Source organism: Heterocephalus glaber, unplaced genomic scaffold (genome assembly GCF_053883595.1).
Source record: "Heterocephalus glaber isolate CG9 unplaced genomic scaffold, H.glaber_assembly_v1.0 deba00001428, whole genome shotgun sequence".
Classification (NCBI taxonomy): Eukaryota; Metazoa; Chordata; class Mammalia; order Rodentia; family Bathyergidae; genus Heterocephalus; species Heterocephalus glaber.
The window spans coordinates 24,412,537-24,430,141 of record NW_028258293.1 but is presented as its reverse complement, the minus strand read 5'-3'; the positions used below and the strand labels follow the sequence as shown (position 1 = coordinate 24,430,141).

At 36.1% G+C, this 17,605-nt stretch overlaps 1 non-coding gene across 1 annotated transcript; it reads left to right on the top strand.

Annotated features, from left to right (window-relative positions):
• Positions 1 to 13,868: 13,868 nt before the first annotated feature.
• On the top strand, positions 13,869 to 14,032 carry LOC147828022 (U1 spliceosomal RNA). Its single transcript, XR_015451505.1, has one exon. It is a non-coding gene; the product is annotated as a U1 spliceosomal RNA (small nuclear RNA).
• The last annotated feature ends 3,573 nt before the right edge of the window (positions 14,033 to 17,605 follow it).

Here is a 17,605-nt window from a genome sequence, read left to right as displayed (position 1 = left end):
CAGCAAGTTTATTGTTTCTGTCTTAATATTTAGATCTCTAATGCACTCCAATCTTAGTTTAGTGCATGGTGATAGGTATGGGTCTGGTTTTAATCTTTGGCAGGTAGAAATCAAGTTTCTACAGCACCATTTATTAAAGAGGCTATTTCTCCTCCAGTGAGAGTGTTTGGCATCTTTGTCAAAGATGAGGTGGCTGAGTATATCTGGAGTTATTTCTGCATCTTCTAATCTATTCCACTGATCCTTGGGACTGTTTCTTTGGCAGTACCATGCTGTACAGTAGGTTTTAAGTATAGTTTCAACTTGGGGACTGTGATACCCCCAGCCGTGTCTCTGTTGCGTACAATTATTTTTGCTACTCTAGGTCTCTTCTGGTTCCAAATAAATTTTTAGATTGTTTTCTCTAGTTTTGTGAAGTATATTGCTGGAATTTCAATCAGCATTGCATTAAGTTTATATAGTAGTTTTGGAGGTATGGCCATTTTCACTATATTGGTACTTCTTACCCATGAGCCAAGGATGTCTTTCCATTTTCTTATATTCTGTTTGATCTGTTATTTCAGAGTGCTGTAGTTTTCAGTGTAGAGGTCTTTTGCTTCCTTTGTTAGATTGAATCCTAGATATTTGATTTTTTTTGGATGCTTTGTAAAAGGAATTATTTCCCTAATTTCTCTCTCAGTGAGTCTGCTATTTGTGTATAAGAAGGCTTTTGTTTTTTGAATGTTGACTTTGTATCCAGCTACTCTACTCAATATGTCAATTAAGTCTAGAAGTCCTTTTCCTGAGTTTTTTGGGTCTTCTATGTAAAGTATCATATCATCAGGAAATAATGACAGTTTCACTTCTTCCTTTCCTATCTTTATTTCTTTTATTTCTTTCTCTTTTCTAATTGCTGTGGCTAATGTTTCCAGAACTATATTGAATAGGAGTGGTGATAGTGGGCATCCTTCTCTTGTTCCTGATTTTACCATGAAACTTTTCAGTTTTTGACCTATAGTATGATGTTGGCTGTTGGTTTTTCATAGATAGCCTTAATCAGATAAAGACCTTCCATTCCAATTTTCTGTAGGGTTTTTATCATGAATGGGTGTTGGATTTTGTCGAATGTTTTTTTTTGCATCTATTGAGGTGATCATGTGGTTTTTGTCCTTAACTCTGTTAATATAGTGTGCTACATTTATTGAAATGCATTCATTTACATATGTTGAACCATCCTTGCATCCCTGGGATAAATCCAACTTGTTCAGGGTGCAAGATCTTTGTTTTTTTCTCCTTAAATTCTTTTATTAGTACATTTTGAGTAAACAATACAATACATTTACATTTGTCATTGGGTGCTTGTACCTGTACATGCTGTATCTTGATTCTTATTTTTTCCCCATTACCTGTGTGCCCTTCATCCTCCCCACCCTTCCCTATTTACATAGACTTTGTTTCCATTTTTTTCTTTTCTCATAATTTTTCCTTTCCCTTCTTTCCTTTCCCCTTCCCCTCCACCACCCCTACCCCTTTAGACCTTTTTTCCTATTTCAAATTATCAATTATTTGTTTTAATCATTTTAATTCTTATTTATACTTTCAGTTTCTCACACTAGAGAAACTATTCGGTATTCGCACTTGTGTGTTCTATTTTTTTCACTTATGAGTATGGCCTCAATATGCTTCCATTTAGCTATAAATGTCCCTACTTTCTCATTCTTCACAGCTGAGTAGTGCTCCATTTTATAAAAATAACCCAACACGTCTTTATCCAGTTTCCAGGTGATTGGCACTTGGGCTGTTTCCAAGCTTTCGCTATTACAAACTGTGGTGATATAAACATGGGTGCACATATATCGTTGTGGTATGATTCTTTTAATTCTTTTGGGAAGATACCCAGCAGAGGAATAGCTGGGTCAAATGTAACTTCCAGTCCTAGTTCTTTGAGGTATCTCCATACTGATTTCCACAGTAGTTGCACCAGTCTACACTCCCACCAGCAGTGGAGCAGGGTTCCTCTTTTCCCATTGCCCCACCAGCATTTGTTATTGGTTGATTTTATGATAGCAGCCACTCTTTCTGTGGTGAGGTGAAATCTCACCATTGTTTTCATTTGCATCTCTCCAATGACCAGTGATGTTGAACATTTTTTAATGTATTTATTTGCTATTTCTACTTCTTTGTCTGGGGAGTGTCTGTTCCTTTCAGATGCCCATTTTTGAATTGGGTCTTTAAATTTGGGAGGTCTGATCTTTTTAAGTTCTTTGTAGATTCGAGATAGTAGACCTTTGTCTGAGGTACAGCAGATGAAGATTTTTTTTCCCACATTGTGGGTTGTCTCTTCCCACTGCTGGTGGTTTCTCTTGGTCTGCAGAAACTTTTTAATAAGAAGAGATCCCAATTGTTGATTGTTTGTGCTAGTTCATGGGCAATTGAAGTTTTGTTCATAAAATCTTTTCCTACACCAATGTCTTCAAGAGTTCTACCTAACCTCTGTTCCAGCCACTTCAGCGATTCTATTTTAAAATTTTTAAAAGTTCGTTTATTGGTACATTTTAGGTATTCAATTTGTTTACATTTATCATTTGGTGTTTGTACCTATACATGATGTATCTTGGTTCTTATTTTTTTCCCATTACCTGTGCGTCCTTCACCCCTCCACCCTTCCCTATTTACATAGATTTCATTTCCATTTTTTTTTCTTTTCTCATAGTTTTTCCTTTCCCTCCTTTCCTTTCCCCTTCCCCTCCCTTCACGCCCTTGTCTTTGGACCTTTTTTCCTATTTCAAATTATCAGTTATTCATTTTAATCATTTTAACCCTTATTTACACCATCAATTTCTCATACTAGTGAAACTATGCGGTATTTACACATATGCCCTATTTATTTCACTTGAGTATGGCCTCAATATGCATCCATTTACCTATAAATGACCCTAGGTTTTCATTCTTTATGACTGAGTAGTACTCCATTTTATAAAAAAAAACAACCCACATCTCCTTTATCCAGTTTCCAGTCAATGAGCACTTGGGCTGTTTCCAAGCTTTAGCTATTACAAACTGTGCTGCTATGAACATGGGTGCACATATATCACTGTGGTATGATTCTTTTAATTCTTTTGGGAAGATACCAGAAGGGGAATAGCTGGGTCAAATGGGACCTCTAGCCCTAGTTCTTTGAGGTATCTCCATACTGCTTTCCACAGTGGTCACACCAGTCTACACTCCCACCAGCAATGGAGAGGGGTTCCTTTCTCCCCACGCCCCCGCCAGCATTTGTTATTGATTGGTTTCTTGGTAGTGGCCATTTTGATCTTTAATCCATTTCGATTTTAGTTTAGTGCATGGTGAGAGATATACATCTAGTTTTAATCTTTGGCAAGTTGAAACCCAACTTTTCCAGCACCATTTGTTAAAGAGGCTCTCTTTCCTCCAGTGAAGGTATTTGGCCCCTTTGTCAAAGATGAGGTGGTTGAGTGTGTCTGGCATTGTTTCGGCATATTCTAATCTGTTCTACTGGTCCTCAGGTCTGTTTCTTTGCCAGTACCATGCTGTTTTTATCACAGTAGCTTTGTAGTATAATTGCAGGTTGGGGATTGTGATACCCCCTCCTATGTCTCTGTTACCTAGAATTGCTTTAGGTATTCTGGGTCTCTTCTTGTTCCAAATGAATTTTTGGATTGTTTTCTCAATGTCCGTGAAGTATGCTGCTGGGATTTCAATTAGGATTTCATTGAAACTATATAGCAGCTTTGGAAGTATGGCCATTTTAACTATGTTGATCCTTCCTACTCAGGAGCAAGGGATGTCTTTCCATTTTCTGATATTGTCTTCAATCTCTGTTTTCAGAGTGCTATAGTTTTCAGAGAAGAGGTTTTTGATTTTTCTTTTGTTATATTGTTGTCTAGGTATTTCAGATTTTTGGATGCTATTGGGAAAGAATTGTTTGCCCTATTTCTGTCTCAGTGAGTCTGTTGTTCATGTAGTGGAATGCTATTGATTCTTGTGTGTTAACCTTGCATCCAGATACTTTACTGAATTTGGTTATTGAGTCTAGGAAACTTTTGGTGGAGTTCTTGGGGGTATTCTATATAGAGCATCATGTCATCTGCAAATAATGACAATTTGACTTCTTCATTTCCTATCTTTATTTGCTTTATTTCTTTCTTTGTCTAATTCCTGTGGCTAATGTTTCCAAAACTATATTGAACAGGAGTGGTGATAGTGGACATCCTTGTCTTGTTCCTGATTTTAGTGTGAAGGATTTCAGTTTTTGACCATTTAGTATGATTTTGGCTGTTGTTTTTCATAGATGGCTTTTATCTGATTGAGGGAGAGACCATCTCTTCCAATTTTTTGTAGTTTTTATCATAAATGCATGTTGAATATCTTTTGGGGGGCAAAGTACTTGTGCCAGAGATCCCTGTTATCAGGTTCCAGTTCCTTCCCAGGGTGTGATGCAGGCCTGAGAAAAAGAATACACTAAGAGACAGAGCTAAGAGAGAGAAAGTGGGGTGACTGGATGACCAATGCCAGTGGAACCTACAAATGCACTGGTCAGTCCCAGGCACTGACTTTTACTGGCAATTAATTGGGGTAAAGGCAACATATGGTTTCTATGGAAATTAATGCAAACAAGGCTCATAAAGGTCAAGACAAAGCATTCTCAAATTAGGAAAACAATAGACAAAATATATTATTGTAATCAGAACATTGTTCTTTTAGTCTGAAGGTTTTAGTTGTAGGAATGGAATTTGGGTGCAAGTTACTTTAACCTCAGCGCATAGGCTTTGGCCAGACTCACTTCTATAAAGAAGCCAATTGTGGGGTTAACTCTTCACAGCCTGCTTTGAGCGTAATCAATATTGCAGTCCTCTGCAACTTGAATATTCATTAAGGAGATATCCAAATCATCAAGAAATCACTGAAAATATTAGTTATTAGTCAAATTCCAATCAAACCCAAGAATATACCAGTATCGTTGCTAAAGTGACTATAATTGCAAAAACAGAAAAAGAAAATCGAGTGTTGATAGTTACATGAATATGTTGAAATACTCATAAATTGCTGTTTGGTACAGAAGCTGTTGAAAAGAGGTTGGCAATTACTTATTAAGTTAAACACAATTTCCAGAAGAGTCAACATTTAACTCCTAAGTATATACCCAGCATACCTGAAACAATTGTTATAGCAGAAACTTGTACATACGGTTAAGCCTATTCTGAAGGCCTATAGAATTTTAAAGTATATATTTATGATGTAATTAATGGAATTTGTGCATTTCAATTTCCTTAAATCTGTTCTTAACTCTGTATTTACTTTTGAAAAAAAATTCTAGCTCTACTATTTCTTAATGTGGTGCATTTAAACCAAATGTTTGCTAAAATGAGCATCCATTAAATATGCAAGGTAGAAAAAAATCTCGTACATAGACATTTATACTGTCATTACTAACCAAAAATAAAAAACAATATACTTAACCTGCTGACTGGATGAACATAGTGAAGTATATCTCTACAAAGAATATTATTCAATGGAAAAAGTAACTGTGATCGCAGGTATCAGTTTTACTATGGTAATTATTTTACTGTTTATGTAGTTCATCAAATCATGTTTATAACTCAACAAACACAATAAAACTTTATTTTTAAAAATGTTCACCTGAGTTAAGGGGTCAGAAAAATAAGAAATTCAAAATTGTATGATAAATTGGTAAAAGTAAATAAAAGAAAAATTCTCAAAAACACATTAATAAGATAGATGAAACACTGGTCCATGCTACAACACCCATAAATATATACAACTTTAATTTAAGGACAAAATCCAGACAAAGAAGTTTACATATTGTAACTCTTTTGTAAGAATAGCAAAATGGGTAAGTGGATAGAAACAGAAAGCAAATTATTTATTTCTAAGGGATAAATGTTCAGGTCACTAAAGAGAGACTAATGGTTATGGAATTTCCATAAGGTATTCAAAATATTCCCTAGTTATATATTGGTGATGGTTGTAAATTATTAAAAGCAACTTACTTGTATATTTTTAAATGGTTAAAATAATGATTTTGTGGTGTGTGACCTTTACTTCAATAAAATGGGAAGAGGTGCTGAAAATTTTCTCTACATTAGTATTTGTCATACTATTACCTGTAAAATAAAAAAAAATAGCTGTCAAAAAATAGGAAACATATAAATCTATGACTCAGGTGTTTTAAAAATTATTATAGTAAACAATCTTTTTATGAATGTGCTTAACATGTGAGAAAAAATAAAAATAAGGGACTTTATGTTCTAAAGTAATGTTATCAAAATATGTTTCTGGAATATTACATAAGAATTGTATATTAACATAAGAAAACATATAAATGTATTGGAAGTTACTCTACATTATAGAATATAGTATTCAAATTATTTCTTTTCAAATTTATTTTTGATTTTAGTAAATACACACAGGCACTATTTTTCTATGTAAATGTGTACAAAATTGAAATCATTCATTGTGTTTTATTATTGCTGTTATCCACATCATCATTACTATTTCAAAATTAAGGTATCTTATCATTTTTTTCCCATTGCCAAGTATTTATTATACATTAAATGTTGGTTTTATTACTAAGTTTCAGTTTTATTACTAAGTTTCAGACACATTTATGGATGTACTATTCCAGCTTTTGGAATTGTGGATTACCATTTTCTCTCATAAATTCTTATTTTTATTTATTTATTTATTTATTTTCCCATTAAGTTTATTGGTACATTTTAGGTATAAAATACAGTTACATTCATCATTGGGATCTTGTACCTTTACATGAGTATCTTGGTTCTTATTTTTTTCCCCTTCCCTTGCCCTCCCTTCACCACCTCCACTCTTCCCTATTTGCAAAGACCTTATTTCCATTTTTTTTCCTCTTTTCATATTTTTTCCTTTCCCTTTTTTCCCTTCCCCTACCCTCCCAACTGCCCTGGTCTTTTAGACCTTTTCTTCCTGTTACACAATATAATACACAATATCAGTTATACATTTTTAAAATTACAATATTGCGATCTAGGAGACATTACCACAGATTTGACAGAATTTAAAAGGATATAGAAAGCATATTACAAAAATTTTTTTTGAAAAAAATTTGACAACTTCTAAGAAGTACCTTGGAAGACAAATTAATGAAACTAACTCTGGAGGAAATATAAAATTTGAATAGCACCTATTAAAGAAAGTATATTCCTAGCTTGAAAACCTACCTATATGAAAACAGCAGGCTCATAAACATTTTAACTGATAAATTATATCAAACAATTAAAGCAGAAAAAAGAAGGAACACTTCTCCCCTCATTTTAGGAAGTCAACATTATGCTAATCCTAAAACTGGATAAAGATAATAGTAGAAAAAAGTATGAACATAGATAGAAATTTGTTTAACAAAACAAACTCTTAGAAGTCACATCTGGCAGTATATAGAAAGTGGTTTTGTTATAGGGATAGCAGTGTTGGTTCAGCATTGGAAGATCCACCCCCAAAAGTCATCATTTAAACAGAGGAAAGGAAAAAGCCATATGATCCTGTCACTAGTTGGAGAAAAAGTATTGGACTAAATTCTACAGCTGTTCATGGTAAAAGCTATCAGGAGACTAGAAGTAGAACAAAAACTTCTCAACAGATTAAAGACATGTACTCCATACTTCCAGCGAGAAGGCCTTATATGAATGGAGAAGATACAATGCTTTCTCCTTAAGGTGGGGAACAAGGGCAGATATGCTTACTCTTTATCTGTCCATTAAACTTTGAAACCTAGTCCCCTCCGAAATAGTCTGGCAATAAAATGACACAACTAGGATAGGACTGGCAAGGGAGAAGCAAAATCTTTATATGTAGATGAAATGATCATCTACAGAGAAAATACTAAGAAATCTCTAGGAGCCCCTAGAACTTGTACTTGAATTTAGCAGGATTAGTAAACACAAGGTATATATAAAAATTCAGGTGTATGTATACTTGCTATAAATGAAGAATTGGATATTGAAATTTAAAAGTTATGTAGGAGTACAAAGGACCTAGAAAAGTTAAAAACAAAAACAGTGTTGGAAGACATTTAGTACTTAATTTTAAGACTTCTTCTAAAGCTACAGTTATCAAGGCCGCGTTGGTGTAAGGAAAGACATATAGATCATTTGAATAAAACAGAGAATCTAGAAATAGAACCACACATATATGGTCCACTGACTTTTGAAAGATTATTTAACATTAGCATTTTATAGAATATAAACTCAATTCAAGAGCCGAGGAAGAGATAGTGTTTGCAACAAACAGCACTAGAACACCTGGTATCCATATATAAAAAATTAACCTCAACCCCTTTTTTTCCATACATGAAAATAACTTGAAGGGATTCAAGAACCTAAATAAGAAAGCCTAAAAGTATAAAACTTTAAGAAGAAATTATAAGGGAAAATATTTATGAATTCAGGGTAGGCAAGAATTACCTAGGATACAAAAAACATGATGTATAAAAGAAAAACATTGATAAATGAGATTCCATCAAAATTTAGAACTTTAAATGACATCATTAAAATGAAAAGCAGTCCTTAAACAGACCATATTTACAATGTATATAACCTATGAGCAGAATATATAAAGAATTCTTAGAGCTCATTAATAGACAACCCAATTAAAATGTAGACATAAGAAGATGATAAATAGCCAGTATAGCACAAGGAATGATATGCAACTTTAGAATCAGAAAAATACTAATCAGTACAATAATAAGATTGAATTATACACTCATTAGGGAGATGAAGTTGAAAGTTTTAAAAGTCTTCCCATGACTTTTTCTTTTTGTTGGATTCTCCCCCTTTGTGTTTAATTTGTCACGCCCAATGTATTCATTCAGCTGGGTTTCCTGGGGTTGTGATCCTCATTGTCTTTTCCTAGAGTATTGTCTAAAATTTTTTGGAGTGCTGGTTTGGTATTCATGAAGTTCCTGAGGTGCTCTTTGTCATGAAAGTATCTTATTTCTCCATCAATTTTGAAAGATAGTTTTTCAGGGTACATCAATCTGGGTTGGAGGCTGTTTTCCTTTAGGCCTTGAAATACATCACTCCGAGCTCTTCTTGCCTTGAGGGTTTGCATTGAGAAGTCTGCTGTGATTCTGATGGGCTTTCGTTGTATGTGATTTGTTTCTTTTCTCTCATTGCTTGTAGAATTTTGTTCTTCTGTTGGATTTCTTGAATCCTATTATATGCTATGAGTAAATTTTTTTTTGATTAAGGCTAGCTGGAGTCCCATATGCCTCACTTATCTGTATGTCAAGTTCTTTTCCCCTCCTTGGGAAGTTTTCTGCCATCACTTCTGTGAAGAGTTTTTTATGTCATCTTCACTCTCTCCTCTTTCTTCATTGACTCCAATCAGTCTTATGTTATTCTTGTTTGAATCGTCTAACAGCTGCTGGATTGATTTCTCGTGTTCCCTTACAATTTTAAAGCAATTTTTCTTTTCCTCCTCACTAATTGCAATCTTATCTTCTATATGTGAAATTCTATCCTCACATTGGTTCATTCTGCTGTGCAGACTTTCGATGGAGTTTTTAATCTCTTGGAAATCTGTTTGTATCTGTTTTATGGATTCCATTTGTTTCCTATGGTGGGATTCCATCATGTTCCTCAGATCCTCTATTTTTTTATCTGTGTCCTCTCTAGATTTATTAATCATGTCTTACACCATGAGCAAAATCTTTGCTGTTATCTGAGTAATGATTTCTGATTTCATTTTTCCCAGATCCTCTTTTGTTACCAGTTCAGAGAGTCCAGGTTTTTGAGTATCAGATTGTTCCATCTCGTTTCCCTTTGGGGTTGCTGTAGGTGATCCAGAAGTCTTCTTTTGAGACTTGTTTGCTTGTCTTCTCATTTCCATGGGAGGGGGTGCTTCTGGCACCCACATGGCTCACCTTCTCTGCCCTAGGAGCCTGGGATGGAGGCAGGGAGCTTCCAGGTGCTGGGACTGGCTGAGCTTCTCTGCCCTAGGAGCCTGGGATGGAGGTGCAGAGCTTCCTTCTGGGTGCTGGGACTGACTGAGCTTCTCTACCCTACGAACCTGGGATGGAGCCGGGGAGCTTCCTTCCGAGTGCTGGGACCAGCTGAACTTCTCTGCCCTAGGAGCCTGGGATGGTGGCGGGGGAGGTTCTGGGTGCTGAGATCAGCTGACCTTCACAGCCCTATCTTATCATTTTTAACTTAATTTTTTATAGTACATTTCAAATTTGGTGAATTTCTATGATGACATTCATTATTAACTTCATTTGAAAAATAAATTTCTTGAAAACCAGATCCCATGATATCTGATGCATTTTTCATAGTTACTGGCCTGTCTTGAGGAAATACTAAATGTTGAATGATGTCATACAATAAAACACATGAAAACACAAATGTATAGAGAAACATATGAAAATGAAAATGAGTGAGCGATTAAAATATTCTGTGCTTTGCCGGGGATTTAGCTCAGTGGTTTCGCCACCTGCCTTCAAGCTCAAGGACCTGAGTTCAATCCACGGTACAAAAAAAAAAAAAAATCCGGCCCAAAGGAAGGTGCTTCCGGGCCGTCATCCATCCTGCCACTCCCAGCCCAGAGGTAGGGGCCACTGAGCTGTCCCACTGCTCCTGGTCCAGAGGAAGGGGCTGCACAGCCACCATCCTTCCCGCTGCTCCCAGCCCAGAGGAAAGGGCTTTTGGGCTGGCTTCTGTTCCACTGCTCCCAGCCCAGAGGAAGGAGCTTCCAGGCCACCATCCCTACTGCTGCTCACGACCCCTGTCCCACCTCTCCCAGCTCAGAGGAGATGAGCCATGCAGACACCAACAGCACCCTCCCTGCCCCCCCCCAGTCGAAATGAGAAAACATGTAAATAAGTCTCAAAACCAGACTTCCAGATCACCTATAGCAACCCCAAAGAGAAATGTGATGGAACACTCTGATACTCAACCACCTGGACCCACTGAACTGGCAACAAAAGGGGATCTGGAAAAAATGAAATCAGAAATAATTTCTCAGATAACAGGAGAAATTGTGCTTCTAGTATAAGACATGATTAATAAATCTAGAGAGGAGCTCAGGAACATGATGGAATCCCAATATAGGAAACAAATGGAATCTATAGAACAGATGCAAATAGATTTCCAGGAGATTAAAGACTCCATTGAAATTCTACACAGCAGAAGGAGCCAATGTGAGGACAGAATTTCAGATATAGAAGATAAGATTGCAATTAATGACCAGGAAAAGAAAAATTGCTTCAAAATTATAAGGGAACATGAGAAACAAATCCAGCAGCTGCTAGACAATGCAAAGAAGAATAACATAAGACTGCTTGGAGTCAATGAAGAAACAGGAGAGAGTACAGATGACATTAAAAAAAAAAACTCTTCACAGAAATAATGGCAGAAAATTTCCCAAGCAGGGCAAAAGAACTTGACATACAGACAAGTGAAGCATATAGGACTCCAAATAGATTTGATTAAAAAAAAATCTACACATAGGCATATAATTGTTAAGATTCCAGAAACTCAACAGAAGAACAAAGTTCTACAAGAAGTTAGAGAAAAGAAACAAATCACATACAAAGGAAAGCCCATCAGAATCACAGCAGACTTCTCAACAGAAGCCATCAAGGTAAGAAGAGCTTGGAGTGACATACTCCAAGCCCCAAAAGAAAACAGCCTCCAACCCAGATTGATGTACCCTGCAAAACTATCTTTCAAAATTGATGGAGAAATAATATCCGTTCATGACAAAGAGCAGCTTAGGAACTTCGTGAATCCCAAACCAGCACTCCAAAAAATTTTACACAATATCCTAGGAACAGATATTGAGGATCACAACCCCAGGAAGCAAAGCAGAATGAACCCATCTGGCATGACAAGAAATTAAATGTAAAGGGGGAGAACTCAACAAAAAGAAAAACGTCATGGCAATGATAAGTCTGTAAGTTTCAGTTCTAACCATCAATGTTAATGGTTTCAATTCAAAGAATAACTGGTAGAATGGGTCAAAAAGCCAAATCCAACAATATGCTGCATACAAGAAACACACTTAATTCAAAAGGAAACTCATAGACTGAAAGTTAAATTGTGGAAAACAATACTCCATGTGATGGGAATCTGAAAAAAAGCAGGAGTAGCTATCCTCTTTGCAGATCAAGTAGATTTCCAACCAACACTGATTAAGAGAGATGAAGAAGGACATTACATCCTTGTAAAGGGAACAATCCAAGAGGAAGAGATGACAATCATAAATATCTATGCACCAAACACTAGTGCACCCAACTATATAAAACAAATACTAACAGACATGAAAAGTCATATATGCACTGATACAATTGTAGTGGGGGGCCCCAACACCCCACTGTCATAAATGGATAGATCAACTTGACAAAGAATAAGTAATGATATACTAGAACTCAATTGAATTCTTGAACAAATGAACTTAACAGGTGTTTACAGAGTTTTCCCCCACACACAAAATGAGAATACACATACTTCTCATCTGCACATGGGTCATTCTCCAAAATAGACCACATACTCACACATAGAACATGTTTTAAGTAAGTGCAAAGGAATTGAAGTTATCTCCTGTATATTATCAGACTATAGTGTGATGAAATTAGAGATCCATAGAAAAAGAAACTGCAAAAATTTCATAAACAAGTGGAAATTGAACAACACACTTCTGAATAACCAATGGGTCACAGAGGAAATTAAAGAAGAAATCAGACAGTTCCTTCAATTAAATGACAATGACAATACAACATATCGGAATGTATGGGACACAATGAAAGCAGTCTTATGAGGGAAATTCATAGCAGTGAATACACATATTAGGAAAACAGAACAAGCCCAATTAAACAACCTGATGCTGCACTTTAAGCTTCTAGAAAAAGAAGTACAGGACAATCCCAGAGATCATACAAGGGAGGAAATTATAAAGATCAGAGGAGAAATCAATGCAATGGAGACTTAGAGAACGATACAAAATATCAATGAAGCCAAGAGTTGGTTCTTCAAAAGAATCAACAAAATTGACAAACCCTTAGCCAACCTTGTCAGAAAAAAGAAAGAAAAGGCCCAAATCCATGCAATTAGGAATGAAAAGGGGGAAATTACAACAGACCCAGCAGAAATCCAGAGGATCACCAATACCTACTTCCAGAACCTATATGACAATAAGATGGAAAACACAGAAGAAATGGAGAGATTCCTAGATACATATGAATTACCAAAGTTGAACGAAGAAGACCTAAAAATTCTAAACAACCCAATATCAACCAATAAAATTGAAAATGTAATTAAAAACTTATCAACTAAGAAAAGCCTGGGCCCTGATGGCTTCACCGTTGAATTCTACAAGACATTTAGAGAAGAACTACTGCCTCTACTGTTGAAACTATTCAATGAAATTGAAAGGGAAGCAATACTTCCAAATTCATTCCTGGAAGCAAGCATCACTATGATCCCCAAAGCAGAGAAAGACCCAACCGAAAAGGAGAACTATAGACCAATCTCACTAATGAACATGGATGCAAAAATCCTTAATAAGTTACTGGCAAATAAAATGCAGAAGATCAAGAAGATCATACACCCTGATCAAGTGGGATTCATCTCAGGGTTGCAGGGATGGTTCAATATAAGCAAATCAATCAATGTAATACACTATATCAATAGAGCCAAGGACAAAAAACCATATGATTATCTCCATAAACACAGAAAAAGCATTTGACAAAATCCAACATGCATTTATGATAAAAACCCTACAAAAAATTGGAATAGATGGTCTCTACCTCAAACTGATAGAAGCCATCTATGAAAAACCAACAGCCAATATCATACTAAATGGTCAAAAACTGAAATCCTATACTTACCTGGCCGGGGAGATACCATGATCACGAAGGTGGTTTTCCCAGGGCGAGGCTTATCCATTGTGCTCCGGATGAGCTAACCTCTGTGATTTCCCCAAATGCAGGAAACTTGACTGCATAATTTGTGGTAGTAGGGGACTGCGTTCGTGCTCTCCCCTGAAAAAAAGAAAGAAAAAAAACCAAAAAAAAACTGAAACCCTTCACACTAAAATCAGGAACAAGACAAGGATGTCCACTATCACCACTCTTGTTCAATGTAGTTTTCAAAAATTTCCACACCAATTAGACAAGAGAAAGAAATAAAAGGAATAAAGATTGGAAATGAAGAAGTCAAATTGTCGTTATTTGCAGATGACATGATACTGTATATAGAAGACCCCATGAACTCTACCAAAGTCTTCTAGACTTAATAACCAAATTTAGTCAAGTATCTGAATTCAAGTTCAGCACACAAATATCAATAGCTTTCCTCTACACGAACTACAGACTCACTGAGAGAGAAATGGGGCAAACAATTCCTTTCACAATAGCATCCAAAAACTGAAATACCTAGGAATCAACCTAATGAAAGAAATCAAAGACCTCTTCTCTGAAAACTATGTCACTCTGAAAAGAGAGACTGAAGTTGATATCAGAAAATGGACAGACATCCCCTGCTCCTGGGTAAGAAGGATTAATATAGTGAAAATGGCCATACTTCCAAAACTGCTCTATAGATTCAATTCAAATACAATTGAGATCCCAGCAGCATACTTCATGGACCTTGAGAAAACAATCCAAAAATTCATTTGGAAGAAGAGACCCAGAATAGCAAAAGCAATTCTAGGGAACAGAGACATGGCAGGGGATATCACAATCCCCAACCTGCAACTCTACTACAAAGCTACTGTGATTAAAAACAGCATGGTACTGGCAAAGAAACAGACCTGAGGACCAGCGGAATAGATTAGAAGATGCAGACACACTCAGCAATCTCATCTTTGATAAAGCAGCCAAATACCTTCACTGGAGGAATGATAGCCTCTTTTATACATGGTGCTGGAAAAATTGGGCCTCAACTTGCCAAAGATTAAAACTAGACTTGTATCTCTCACCATGCAGTAAACTAAAATCAAAATGGATTAAAGATCTAAATATTAAAATAGAAACACTGAACCAGTTGGAACGGAGGTTAGGTAGAACTCTTGAAGTCATCAGTGTAGGAAAAGATTTTATGAACTAAACCTCAGTTGCCCATGAACTAGCACAAATAATCAACAAGTGGGATCTCTTCTTATTAAAAAACTTCTGCTCAGCAAGAGAAACTACCAGCAGTGTGAAGAGACAACCCACAATGTGGGAAAAAATCTTCACCTGCTCTTCCTCAGACAAAGGTCTACTATCTTGAATCTATAAAGAACTTTAAAAGATCAGACCTCACAAATTTAAAGACCCAATCTGAAAATGGGCATCTGAAATGAAGAGACGTTTCTCAGTCAAAGAAGTAGAAATAGCAAATAAATGCATGAAAAAATGTTCAACATCACTGGTCTTTTAAGAGATGCAAATGAAAACAAGGCTGAGATTCCACCTCACTCCAGAAAGAATGGCTGCTATCATGAAATCAACCAATTACAAATGCTGGTGGGGCAATGGGGAAAGAGGAACCCTGCTCCACTGCTGGTGGGCATGTAGACTGGTGCAACCACTGTGGAAATCAGTATGGAGATACCTCAGAGAACTAGGACTGGAAGTCTCATTTGACCCCGCTACTTCCACTGCTGGGGATCTTCCCCAAAGAATTAAAAGAATCATACCACAGCTATATATGTGCACCCTTGTTCATAGCAGCACAGTTTGTGATAGCTAAAACTTGGGAACAGCCCAAATTCCCATAAACTGGAGACTGGATCAATAAAATGTGAGGTTTTTTAATAAAATGGAGTACTATTCAGCCATCAAAAATGAAAAATTAGAGACATTTATAGCTAAGTGGATGCACATTGAGGCAATACTCTTAAGTGAAATAAATAAGGCACACCTGTATAAATACCGAATAGTTTCTCTGCGGTGAGAAACTGAAAGTGTAAGTAAGCACTAAAATGTATAATAGGTAATGTGAAATAGGAAGAAAAGGGGCAAATGGGAAGGAAGTGGGAGGGGTAGGGGAAAGGAAAGAAGGGAATGGAATTAATATGAGAAAATGGAAAAATAGAAACAAAATCTTTGTAAATAGGGAGTACTGGAGGGGTTGAAGGGAGGGCTGGGCAAGGGTGAAAAATAAGAACCAAGAGAGACTATGTAAAGGTGCAAATTTCCAATGATGAATATCATTATATTGTATACCTAAAATGTACCAATGATTAGAATGAATAATCGATAATGCAAAATAAGTAGAAAAGGCCCAAAGGGGTAGCAGCAGTGGGAGGGGCAGGGGAAAAGTAAGAAGGGAAAGGAAAAATGCTGAGAAATGGAAAAAATGGAAATAAAGTCTTTGTAAATAGGGAAAGGTGGAGGGGGTGAAGGGAGGGCTAGGAATGGGGAAAAAATAAGAACTAAGGTGCATCATGTAAAGGTACAATTCCCAATGAGAAATGTAGTTGTTTTGTATACCTAAAATGTACCAATAAAAAAATTTAAGAAAAAAAACCCCAAAATATTCTGTGTTTTAATGTGCTCAACTTGTTTTCTCCAAGATCTTAAGTGGAACACAATTACTCAGAAATGACACTAATAACATGAATATATATTAAATTACTACACTTTCATTGTCAATTCCCATCATCTCTACATGGCCACATGTATGCATATGTATAGATCCATGCACTGGAAATTCCCTTACTAACCAAACACTACAGGGAGTAAAGATAAACAGCTCCCACATTTTCTTTTCCTTCCACCAAGGTTATATGTATTCTCATTTGAGCATTTGTGTCCCTAAAGCTCTGAAATATTCCTTTGGGGTTTTCCCTTCAAGGTTTGGTTCAGTCCTACAGATATCCAGGGATTCAGATGAAGGGATCATGTGTATTTATATATATAGGATTATGACATTTTTAGACAGACACCTTGAGGACCAAATCTGATTGCCTTCAGTTTACTGTTTTAACATCAGAATTAGGTAAGGAAATGCATTAAAAAGACAGATAAAGGACTGTCAGGTTTTGCTGTGATTGTTAGTTGTAGATATATTGGAGAGAGGCTTTTTTAAATTTCACAGGGGCTGAATCTATACACTAATTGGTCAAAATTCTCAGAAAGAAAGATTTTATTTCAACCACCCAGTTTGAATCAATTAATGTTGTATAAAGATTGTTTTTCACTGAAAAATATTTATTTTCCAAATTCCCAGACTGCAATTCAGTGTAACTTGCCATGGGGAATATGAATACATGTGCTGATGAGAAAGAGGTTGGGGGAATGATGGAAATCAGGATAATCACACCATGACCAATAGAAATGCTTGGAGGAGAATTTCTGATTGTTTCAGGTCACTGTTGCTTCTTACCTGCCCTCACTTGGTTTTCAAAAGGAAAATCTAATTAAGTGTCTTCATGCCTAGAGATAGGACTCCCTTCACGCTCTTTAGATAGAAAAATCAATTTAGATGATCCTATTGTACCACTGAAAAAGAACATAGTTTGTAAAGGTTGAGTATAGTCAAGGGAGGACACAAATTATTATCTATGGTGTTTGTGATAAGGACAAATATAGATACTTTCAAAGTTATACTTTATAAGTTGGTGATATTTG